The 11,466-nt window shown below is 35.5% G+C and overlaps 1 protein-coding gene across 1 annotated transcript in view; it reads right to left on the bottom strand.

Moving 5' to 3' along the window:
- Positions 1-11,466, bottom strand: part of LOC106688776 (clotting factor G beta subunit) — a gene marked incomplete at both ends in the record, with an annotated part of 120,834 nt that overhangs the window by 95,568 nt on the left and 13,800 nt on the right.

Here is an 11,466-nt window from a genome sequence, read left to right as displayed (position 1 = left end):
GAAAATCTACTATAGCGAAAACGCAGAGGCATTAAAAGCAGCGGTCGTCTGCAGAGTAAAGAAAACCAGATTCAGGCAGACGAAAAGACCCCTTGGAGAGTTATAAAGGAAAGATTAAAGAAGGCATTTGGAGGAGGATGGTGAGCCCCGCCCCAGAAGAGGACATATTTATGATGATCAAGGAGACAAAAAAACCAAAACAGTCTAGTGGGCAATATGCCGTGGAACTCCTGACATGCTTTAACAGAATACAAGATAAACTCAGCGAAATGATGGAAATAATCCAGGTACTGGGTCGGATACAATTCTTATCTCTGGAACTAAAGATGCAGTTGGCAAAGGAGCTAGGGAAGAAGGAAGGAGCTTCCAAGAGAGCGCTCATTTGTGGAAATTGCCCAAGATCTCATAGAAACAAGTGCTAGAGAAGTGGAGGCCCGAATGGAAGTAGAAGAGCCAGGGTGAACCCAGATAGAATATCAATGGCCCAGAAATATGCCCAACCCTTGGAGGAGGAGAGAACGTAGAGGGTAGAAGAGAGAAAGCTAGCAACCAAGAAAATAGAAGAAGCCTAGCTAAACCCGGAAACAATAGATGGCGGGAGGACCGCAAGTGTCACGGTTGTGAAAAGATTGGGCATTTAGTGGCACATTGTCCACGCACGAGATTCTTTGAATGCAGGAATGAGGGGCACATAGCCAAACAGTGCCCATATATGTACAGAAGAAGAGATGTGGACCGGGGAGACATCTCAAACACTGCTTTATTTCTCCTTCTAATATCCCTATTACGTGTTTGTTTATGAGGAGAGTTAGGATTACAGCTGAAACTGTGCCTGGTCATCCCGTAACTTATATCAATTATTTTTATTTATCATATTCTATATATTACTTTTTCTTAAATATTTTATAGTTTAAAATTTTATATCTATTATCTGTATTTGAATGTGTGCATATATTCATATCCTTGTAGACAATTGTTAGGATTTTTTTAATACATTTTAATTAAATAGTACTTATGTGCAAAAATACGGTTTTTAGATTTTTATGTGTATATATTATTATTTTATTTAAAATTTTATATAGAAATAAACGATTAAAAAAAATGAAGTATTGAAAGAAAAAATAAAATAAAAGAACAAAATTTACTGTAGAATGCCTATATTTTATAAGAATTAAAAAAAATTGTCAGACTAGGAATAAGTATGCTATACGTATTTAGCGACCCAACGCAGTGGGTAGCACAACCTCTGTGAATAAAGTTTTGCACTTTCCATTTAAAAACTTTGCCTGCGATATGAAAAAAAATAATTGCCTGATTATTTTGAGGGTAAAACCGTCTTCGCCAACCTTCGATATGCATCTAAAATGTAATTAAAATTACCGAACAACAAAATACTCAAATAAGTAAATCACTCCTGATTAGAACGAAACTCAATGGGCTGGACTAGTCTCCCGGGTCGAAGGGACCCTATGCAATGCGCCTATTGAGCTAGAAATTAAAGGGGAGTTTTAAGAAATTAGGGGTTTATCAAAGTAAGTAATTAATTACTTATTATTAACATTTTACATTTTAAACAAGTAAATAAAACCTGTACTCACTCTTGATCTGCGATTTTATCCAAGGCATATAATACAAGACATCGCTTCCCACGGTTTTATGGTCTGGATAGCATAAATGATCGCCGAATGAAACCACACCGACCAGAACGTACCTGTCTATCTCAGGATCAAGGTAGATGACAGGCCCACCTTTGTCTCCCTGCAATGGAAAGATATGATATCAGAAATAATTAAGGTGGAGAAGAAACAAAAATACGTGAGGTTATTTATACTTCAAATTACTAAATAATAATGATTCTTCATTGAGGAAAAAATGTTGTTGACACGTGCTGTAGATTGGCGAATTGATAAAGAAAAGAAGAAAACGGAGTAATGAATGAAGAAATGAAGAATACATATGAATAAGACATGAATGAGTTAACTCCATTTATATAAAATGGCAAAACCATCACCTTCTTATTTATGCTGATTTTATCACTCATAGGTCATTTAGGCTTAGGTATAAATACATAATTTAGAAATATGAAGATGGTGGGGGGGGGAGGGCGGTCAAAAATAAACAAAAAATAGTATTCAACTATAATTTCTTTTACTTTTGTACATTGTAGAGCTTCATCAGACCTGTCGTGTTGAAAGACTGAGCAAGAATCAAGGTGCTTCCTCCTATTCGCCAGCCTGGTCCAGCCCTCCTGGTCTTTTCTGTTTCTGAGCTTATGAATACATAATTTAAAGATATGTAGGTGATGGTGGAGGGTGCGGTCAAAAACAAAAAATAGTTTTCAACTATTGATTTGTGACGTTTCACCCCACTATGCAAGGAAGCATACTGATTCTGGGGCTGTCTTTCAATATGACAGCTCTGATGAAGCTGTACAAAGTGGGAAAAAATCGAAGAGAAATAGTTGAAAACTATTATTTGTTTATTTTAGAACGCACCCCCTCTCTCCAACATCTCCTTTATATAATTTAGAAAAGTTTGGTGCAACACTCAAGGGATAATAAAATCCCTTTATGGGTTATATATAGAAGTACTAATTATTTTGGCCAAGACTCGCGTTGGAGTCCTATACTGCCTAACCATGGTTGGGGATCAAGTTTTTCATTTTGTGGAACTGACACCACTGGATTTTTTAGTTTGGGGTGACATTAAACAAAAAATCTATTCTAGGCCGGTCTATGATCTAAATTCCTTATGAAGAAGGATAATTGAATCTTGTGAAACAATAACATATATCCAGTTCCATCTTCCACTACTGCTGTTGAAGAAAGATGCCGAGCCTGTCTTAATGCTTTTAGGAAATCACATTGAACAACATTTAATATGAATTTAATGTGTACGTTTAATTAATAAAGTAGTTAAAGCAAATAAATAAGTTTTATTTATTTCATATAACCTAAATAATTCGTAACAATGAAAATCTCAAGGTGTGAATACCTCCTAAACAAAGCGTTTGTAGACATACCTTCAGAGGAAATTGTTTTCTTCTTTTTAGGTCCTTAATTCATATTTTCAGTTTGGCCACTAACCCTGAAGCTACCTATATATCTCGAAACCATTCGACGTACAAATGGCTATTAACACTCAAATAAAAGCTTCTACTATCACTAACTTCTGATTTTTCAGAGCATTTTTTGTGAAATGTTACTTTTTAAAATGCTATATCTTGAGAACTATTGACTAATAATTATACATACTTTTCATAGATGTAATCAAGAATTGGGAAGAAATAACTGTTTTTTTTCACCCTGGCTCTTGAACTAACTAATCAGAGACACAACCCCCTTCAACGCACCACCTGCCTAGCGGGTCACTACTCATTCAGCGCAGATATCTAACAGAATGAAAACTTTCCCTGTTAACAATAAGGCCTTTTACCACTTTCTATTTGTTTGGAAACTTTCTGCTTTACACAGACTCTGATGAGGGAAAGAGTAAATAAGCAGTAAATAACTGTTAACTAAACGAAAAACTTGTAATAGAAAAAATAGATTGACACACATGGAATATAGCAAAATGAAATACAGTAAAGGAAGGTTATTCAACATGGAGGTGCAGTCACAGTTGCACGGAAGTTGCTGAGGTTGCTCCTACACCCTACCTATCTCAAGACTCCAATTGATGTCCGATTCTTGACAAAAGATCCAGTAGGAAGGCTCTTTCGTGAATACATCAACAATCTGACGACTACTGGGCACATGCTGCAGCTCAAATTCATTGTTCATCCACTTCTCACGTACAAAGTGAAACCGCACTTTAATGTGTTTTGTGTGGCGATGAAATTCTTGATACTGTATCATCCGTATGGTTCTTTGGTTGTCAACCAACAACTGTGGAATGCCATGTAGAGTTGTCAATTCAGTCAACTGTCACTGAAGCCATACCATCTCCTTGGTACCCTCAAATGCTGCAATATACTCTGCTTCTGTAGTGCTTAAAGCAGTAACTGGCTGTTTACGACTCAACCAACTTATAGCACCAGTTTCACACGTCATCAAAACTCCAGTTCTTGATTGTCGAGACAAGTTGTCATTTGCCAAGTCTGAGTCCGAATAACAGTTCAACTTTAGTTTAGTATCTGATTTATAAAACAGCCCATACTCACTGGTGCCGTTGAGATACTTGAAGATTCTCTTGACTACTTGCCAATCAGATTTCTTTGGACAGTCTAGAACCTTCGAAACTGTGCTTACTGCATACGAAAATTCTGGGCCAGTAGTCATGGCCAAGTAGAGCAGGCTGCCAACAGCCCGGCAATATGAAACATTCTACTCCAAAAGTGAATCCTCAACTTCTTCAGCACGCTTCTCAGATGGTGTAGAAACTGGGTTTGAATCAATCATATTGAATCTTGAAAGGATATTCATTGTGTATACTTCCTGATGCACAAAAATTCCATCCTTCTATCTCTTAATCTGCGTCCCCAGGAAGCTATTTAAAGACCCAGTGGTGATCCGGAATTCCTTAGCCAAGTCTGAGAGAAATTGGTCAGTTGCCTTTCTATCTCCAACTATAATTCCATCATCAACATAGATGGCAACCATGAAACCTACGCCCATTTCCACACTCCTTGACAAAAAGACAAGGGGCAGCATTGCTAGCCCTAGAACCATGCTATTCTATGAACTGTACAAAGCGGTGATTCCAGCATCTTGGCGACTGTTTCAACCAATGTAAGCTTTAGCGCTTTAGTCGGCAGACTAGTCCACTTCCATCATCAAATCCACAAGGTTGATGCATGTAAACCTCTTCAGTCAAAATCCCATACAAAAATGCTGTCTGTATGTCAAATTGTTCAAGTTCATATTTCTCCACAGCTGCAACATTCAATGGAGTTCTCACTGTTTCAAAACGAGCAACAGGACTGAAAGTCTGCTTAAAATCAACTCCTTGTTTCTGTGCATAGCCCTTAGCTACTAATCGCGCCTTGTATGATTCAACTTCACCATTAGGTTTTCTTTTCACCTTCAAGGCTATCACCTTCTTCCCTTCAGGCAATTCCACTAACTGCCACCTGTCATTTTCAGCAAGTGAACTCAATTCCTCTTTCATGGCTTGTTTCTACAAGCCACATTCTGACACTCTTGTTTCTTCACTGACACTCATGTCCTGTTCAACTATTTCAATGTTCAATGTTCAACTAATTATTAGAACATAATTATTCGACAAGCATGAAGAAAATCGCTAGTGCTGCAACGAGGTGCCTGTACCATTAGGATGTTGGGGGTTGTATTATCCTGTTGAACTTCAGCTTCAGGAGAAAGTTCCAGCAGGGGTCCAGAAGTGTCCAATATTTTCATCTCAGAATCAGTCTCTTCATAACCAAGGGTTAGCACATGTGAGAATTACGTTAGGTTAATGTGAGACTCAGGATTTAGCCTTGAAGGCTACCAGCATACCAAAGGAAAAGAGGTAGTAAAAAAGGCGATATTTACCAATATCTTTTAAATAGGCCACATTAATTTAATAAGTTAGTTATTTTTAGATTCTTCTTAATTCTATTGATAAAAAAACCCTGTATTACAACAAGAGAATCAGAAAAAAACCTTTGGAACAAAAGAGACAACCGTGCAGTACTGTGTGTTTATTGAATTCGAAATGGGGACATTTCTTTATACACTTTGTATTATTTTCAGAAACAAGGTCAACACTGCACCAGATAACCAGGTACATCAAATAAATTACAAATCCGCCAATCAAACGACCCCAGACAAGGGCTAACAATACGCGGCAAATTGGTGAACTAGTTTTTAAAAGAGAGCAGGTAGCTTGGACAGGAGAGGAAGAACACCTAATTGTAGTGAAAGTTGCAAAGAAGTTGTGAGGGAGCTGGTGTAAATTGGACGACCGAGTCGCCATAACCTTCAACGATTTCCAGTTACCCTGGCATCGGACCTCTTTAAAAGTTAGTCCTCCAGGGCAGTATTTTACGCTTTCAAGATATTCCCTCCTCACGTACAAATGGAAAATCGATTTTCATAGCAAAATAATGAGGCAGGTAAGTGGATTAAGTCGGTAAACAATTACATTATTGTAAGATCTGTCTCTCATACATATCCAAGTAGTATTTTTAATAAGTAAAATGTTTGCTATAAGCATTCTGATTACTGCTTCTATATTTATTACAGTTTACAGTTATAGCTGCCAGGACCATTGACGTAAACTAGTCATGTTAAATTAGTCAAAGTAATGTTATTATATTCAATAATTTCAAAAAGGCACATAGTTCCAAACGTTCCTGATGTGACATTCACATTTTGGTAGACTTATGACACTGGGATATCTCTAGAATTGATTTTTCATGATCAGACACAACAATTCTTTGTACGGATTCGTTCTCGTTGACGCTGTCTAGCATGTAGATAACGATTTTTTTTTTTTTTAGGTTCAGTGTTTTTAACAACTTTTAATATTTTAACCAGTCTCAGAAAACTCTTCTTAACTTGGAATATTCATCCTTCAGGCAGAGGAAATACTTAGAACCTCCAATAGAATCCTCTTGGAAAGGACCACAAACATCAGCGTGAATCCATCTGGCACAGCTCGTTGGTCAATCTTTCCTTTCATGAAATGGATCTCGGTGGTGTTTACCATAAACACAACCCTCATACAAATGCTCATCATCAGGCAAACACACTCCAATTTTCTTCATGATTGTTCTCACATGACGTTTATTCTGATAGCAGAGTTATCCCACACTCTTGGCAGTGACACAGGAAGACGTGAGCTCTTCATTTACTGCATTCAAAGTGCTTATCAAAATTAACTGAGCAAGAGAGTCTTTAGTCTCAAAATTGTCCTTATTAGAACCATTAACATTTAGAGCCAACTCACCTGAAACAACATCCAGTACCTTATGATGTTAGAGAACCAGAGTGATCTGTCTTTTCCATCTACTCCAATTGTTCTGACCTTCAAGTTTTTCTACTTGCACTTTGAAATCCATCGGCCGCACTTCCATTGTTACATCGGTAACAGTTCGATTTCAAACGAAACTAAAATCACGATCGATTACACAGGATAGCCCGACCGCAAAAAAAATTAAGTCACCCGATTTTACCTTCATGTTAAAAAAAAAACAATCACTTAACTCACAGTTTACGTAGTCTGGGCCCATAATCTGATGAGGGAAAGAGTGAATAACTGTTAACTAAACGAAAAACCTATAATAGAAAAAATAGATTGACACACATGGAATACAGCAAAATGAAATACAGTAAAGAAAGGTTATCCAACATGGAGGCGCAGTCACAGTTGCTAAGGTTGCTCCAACAGACTCAAGTAGTAAGATTAGATGATATCTATTTTGACTTCAATTTTGAGTTGGTTACTTGGAAATTATTTTATGAGAACAACAATGCCTCTTTACAGGAACTCCTACTGAAAGAGACGAGAAAAGTATAAATAAATCTTGTGAAGGTATTTATCTAAGAATTAAATATTACAAAAAATAAAAAAAAAAGACTACAATTAAAGAAATATATCAATTATAATAGAAAATAAAGTTTCAACATGATTATACTCTAATAACTCCAAACTTTCGTCCATCCTGAAGGATATCATATTTATATTATAAGCTATAACAAAGTTATTAAAAGATTGTAGACTATTCTGCCTGTTTCAAAATTGTACCTAAGTAAATTAACCTGTATTTATCCACTATTTCACTAATTAAAACTTTATTCAATTTACAATAACTATTACGATGGTAAGTAAATATTTATCCGAAATTTAGTTAATTTTTTTTCATGTTAGTAGTACTGTCGTTATGCGTTGTTTACGCATGCTTTGTTTATTTGTTGCTATGTCTATGCAAGTTCCAAGCTGCTAGGTGAGTTTCGTATAGTTACTTCGCTTTCTATTTCCACTAAAGAAGAGTAACGTTCAGTGATCCGTTTTTGTGTTCGAAAGACGTATCAAGAGCCGAAATCCATCTTGACTTTCGGTACAGTATTGGAACAGCGTGAGGTTCTACGAATAGATTGAAAAGTTCAAAAATGGTCGCACAAGTATTACGCACGGTGAACGAGTGGGACGAACGTTCACCGCCAAAAATGAAGCACTGGCTTATCCTCTACATAGTCCTGATCTTATCCGATCTGATTATCACTGGTTCGGTCCACTAAGAGGCATTAAGGGGCCGTTGATTTACCTCGGACGAAGCAATGAAAGAAGCGGTGCATTCCTGGCTCGGATTGGAGAAGATGGTCGGGGGGTGCGATCAGCAAAAAAAAATAAAAAAATAAAGAAAGAAATAATTATTTATTTATGCCAACGTTTCGACCTGAGTTTAAGGTTTTCATCAGGGCTATAGAACAAAAGAGATAACAACCATCATTTAGAGAAACATAAAACTGAAAAAATGGTATATAAAGAAATTTGAAATTACACAAAATATTGACTTGAATAATACAAAATGATTAATTGATAGCTATGGAATTAGATTGCAGCAGATTGATAAATATGAAATATAATATTATGTAGGTAAGAAAATATGTATAATATAAGATATGTAAGTGATGTCGAAAAAATTGAAAAATAAATTTCAATATACAAATTGGATAATATGACAGAAAATGAAATATATGATAGAATGAGTGAGTGACTTATATATGAATAACAGTGTGAGTATAAAATTATTTTTTTTAAATTTTGTTAGATTAACATTAAGCGTACGTAATAACAATATTTTTAAAATAGAAATAAGGTAGATGAAGAAATATAGAGAATGGGAAATTAATAATGTAAGAAATATGACAACGAGAGAACTTACATTCTAGAGGGGAATCTTGGCTAAAACTGATTGATTTGTAGAAAGCCTCGCTAGAGTGAGCGACGGAAGGACAAAGGGTGTACTAGAAACGTAACTGTCAAGAAAGACTGTTGTGAAAAAACAGTTGATACGAAATGAAAATGAAAAAATAGAAGTAAAGTTAGGGAATGTAAAAATTATGCGAGCCCAAACGCCAGAGAATTTTAATTAAGTATCATTAAATAATTGTAGTGGAGACTTGAAGGCCCTATTTTTTTATAAAACATAATGGTAGAACTAGGCGATATGAACGTAGTATAAATGTAATAAGAATAAGAAGTAAAATAAGAAATTTACGGTAAGTAAGGAGTTATTTTGAAAAATATATATAAATAAAATAATAATTATAAATTTTGTTTCGTACCCCCCTGACGAATATAATAATGAAAAATATTATAAAATAAATTATGAATGCTTTAATAAATTAACTATTTGGGAATAAGCTAGGTATATGTTTTGTTTGTCCGTTTTGTGATTGACTGGGGAAACTTCTAATTGTATAAAAATACTTTCAGGTAATAGTCGTTTGTCGTGGTTAAGGGCAGAGGGTAGTATGGAGGTACTATCAAAATCAAAAGGGTGTTTGAATGTTCGGACAATTTTGAAGCAGTGATGTTACGGGAGGAGACGGAATATTTGTGCTGGGTTAAGCGCTCTTTAAGTAAACTTTTTGTTTCACCAACGTAAGATGCGTTACGATTAGAAGTGGAACAGGGGATACGGTGCACAACATGAGAACGGTATTGAGGAAGATAGGATCTTCAAGATGGGTGTAGATAAAAGACAGTTTGTTACGTGTTTTGAATGCTAGGTGGAGGTTGCGAATGGAGGAACGTAATTGTTTATGAATGTTATCTGAAAGAAAAGGAATACAAGGTAATGATCTATATAAGTGGGTGGAAAGAGATTGTAGAGAATTTTGTGTAGAAGGGGTGCGGTTTTTATAATTTTAAATGAGTTTGTCGATGATTTTAGGAGGGAAGTTGTTGTTTAAGAGAATTTGTTTAATAAGGAGCAACTGAATTATATAAGATGAGATTCCTATATGCAGGATAATTAATTAATTTAGAATTTAAGATATCTTTCATGCGGTTCATAATGACAGTCTTGTTCCTTTTATCAGCTGTGGTGATAATAGTGGCATCATGAGATCTAAAGAAGGATCGGGTGAAAGAAAGGTCTTTAAAGGAAAGGGGAGAAAATTTGGAAGAAAAGGATGGATGTAATTAGAGATAGTATTGCAAATGGTAATGGATGATAATTCCTTACTCTCGTTAGAATGATGAAACAGGAGTCGTTGTGAATGTATTCCAAGTCTGTAAGCAGTTCTGGAATAATTTTTAGTGAAGATTTGGGTATGGAGGAGTTAGGGCCTAGGCTAAGAATGTTGAGTACATTAGATGGGATATCAGTTGATGAGATATTAAGGCCCCAATTTCCTTGACCTTTGGGATAAATTTAGCTAGTTAGTGGTTCTTGGCACAGATTATTGAATTTATTAATGAGTTCTTGTTTTTTGTGTACTCGGGTTGAGTTGAAAATTGGAGTAATTAATGAGGAAAGACCTCCAAAATGGTTCTCACCTATATTGGTTATTAGAATGTATAAATGCATGACGCTAGTACAACGATGGAACAAGTGCGTTGATAAGCAAGGGGACTATGTCAAAGAATGATGTACTTGTAAGTTTCCTATTTGGTTACAATAAAACTATATAGCTGATAATAATCGACTTACCCTCGTACAACCATAGCAATCACTTTATCAACATTATATTGTTTAAATTTCTGTACTGTTGATATTATAAATATGATATTCTTAAGAACGGCAAGACTGGACGAAACGTAGGAGTTATAGGAGGATAACCATGTTGAGACTATATCGATATTATTTATTATGATTGCTAAAAAATCAGTCTCGAACAAGAAATATAATAATACATATATTTTTTGTAACGGATCGAAATTCAGACCACAAATATTATATCGATTAAAAGGAATATAATATTGTCGTTGTGATTGCAAATTAGCTTGGTTAAAGACCTGGAAAACGTAATGAAAGTGAATAGTTCTGTTTACCAATTTATTGATAAAAGAACGATCCTAGCCAAGGCAACAGTCATTAATTCTTTGTCTTTTTTTCGTCATAGCTTGAGGGGAAATACTGTTTTTAATTTTTTTTTTTTTAGCCCTATCACCTATCACTTCTATCCTAAGATCATCCAAGGCACTGGAAAGAAGCCCACACCATAATCATCACTACATAAATTAATTAAATACTATTACAAATTACATATAGTAAAATATTTTTTGTACACAATCTTTTCAAATAGAATAATAAATTATTACCAAGCAGGCTCCCTTGCCAATGACTCCAATGCAAATCTGATTGAATTTTCTTGAACGGGGATTGTAGCGGGTAAGCCACTGGGCCTTGCATTCTAAGTGCGGAAGGACCTTCACGTTTACCCTCCTGAGGATCCGGCCAATAGGTTGGTTTATTTCGGCCGTACCCCAACCTTCAGACAATAATCAACATTACAAAGCATTCAGAGTAGCATCATCAACCATTAGGTAACTTTTTTTAATTTTTTTTTT

This window comes from Halyomorpha halys, unplaced genomic scaffold, assembly GCF_000696795.3.
Source record: "Halyomorpha halys isolate HHAL.00 unplaced genomic scaffold, Hhal_1.1 Scaffold1203.1, whole genome shotgun sequence".
Lineage (NCBI taxonomy): Eukaryota > Metazoa > Arthropoda > Insecta > Hemiptera > Pentatomidae > Halyomorpha > Halyomorpha halys.
Note: the sequence above shows the minus strand (reverse complement) of the source record. Positions and strands in the feature narration are given on the sequence as shown.